At 38.4% G+C, this 1,225-nt stretch overlaps 1 long non-coding RNA gene across 1 annotated transcript in view; it reads left to right on the top strand.

The window, feature by feature from the left end:
• Nucleotides 1-1,166, top strand: part of LOC116706099 (uncharacterized) — an 11,642-nt gene extending 10,476 nt beyond the window's left edge. Inside the window, exon 3 of the long non-coding RNA XR_004336148.1 lies at nucleotides 1,001-1,166. This is a non-coding gene — a long non-coding RNA (uncharacterized LOC116706099). The remainder of the gene's footprint in view (nucleotides 1-1,000) is intronic.
• The last annotated feature ends 59 nt before the right edge of the window (nucleotides 1,167-1,225 follow it).

Raw genomic sequence — 1,225 nt, 5'->3', positions numbered from 1 at the left:
ACACACACACACACACACACACACCTTTCCCTGATCACTTCCTGTATTTTAAGAAGTGCTGTACCTAACAAAGCAGAAACACCAGAAAAAATATCCTAAAAGATGAAATGCACTAAAGTATTAATGAGATTTTGGTCTTTGGGGAAATTTAATGTAATTCATTTTGTCACTGACAGAGAGCTATTAGCACCTTCCAACATACCCCCAGAGATCCATCCTCAATGTTTGATTGTGTTTCGTTGCTCTTCAAAGTGCCACCTCAGTGTAATGAGTTGTTCATAATTTGTCACCACTCTGCCTCTTTCAACAAAATAACCTTTTGTTCTGCTTTGCTGTCCACCTCACTGCACTCTCCCAGGAAAGGCTTTTAGGGACATCTCCTTCAGAAAAGGAAGAGCTGCAGAATGCATGGAAAAGAAACGTGGAAGACGACATGTCTCTTACTTGCATTATTCATGCGGAAAAATGCATTTAGCTCCAGTCTTTTCAAAGCTAATATTATGTTAATAAGGACAAGAAATTGTGCGAGTTATAGTGCACTTCCTAAAAGGAAGAACATGTGCCTACAAACTACAATACTGTTAATGCTTCTTGCTGCCTTTTTGCTCCTGCGTGCATAATTTTATGGTAATGGCCCGTCTGGGCTGATCTGATCTGAAGTCAGGGATGCTGCACCAAGCTATCCACACCATGCTCATCTGAGAAACAGCAGTAATGCTAATGCAGGAACAGCCTTTCATGCATAATGACGACTAGATTTCCCACAACGAAAACCTTAATACAGGAGCAACAATGTAAAGTAATGTTGCATTTGAGATATACCCAAAGAAGGTAAATGGAGATAAGTTTGTGCTGTGTAAAACATTTAATAAATGCAATTGAAAAACTGAGCAGAAAAATGTAATTTAAGGAACAATGTCCCAGTTACTTAAGATAATTAATCCACAGACCTTAGTGTCAACCGTTTTTTTATGGGAACTACGTTCTAACAAAGACATAGCAGTCCCTCCAGAAAAATGCGACTATGCGATTGCATAATTCAATGCATAATCAGCCAAAGTCCACATATTTATGCAGATGCCGCTTTTTTTTCAAATACGCCGCATTTTTGCTGCCTAAATTGCAGATCTTCGCGCAAAATAATGCAGATTTCATAATCCCCACAATTTTGTTGGTAAAAAGTCAAATATACTGTATCTTAGCAGAAAGTTGAAAAATGTTGCGT

Source organism: Etheostoma spectabile, chromosome 1 (genome assembly GCF_008692095.1).
Source record: "Etheostoma spectabile isolate EspeVRDwgs_2016 chromosome 1, UIUC_Espe_1.0, whole genome shotgun sequence".
Classification (NCBI taxonomy): domain Eukaryota; kingdom Metazoa; phylum Chordata; class Actinopteri; order Perciformes; family Percidae; genus Etheostoma; species Etheostoma spectabile.
The sequence above is the reverse complement of the archived record's forward strand: the minus strand, read 5'-3'. Positions and strand labels throughout refer to the sequence as shown.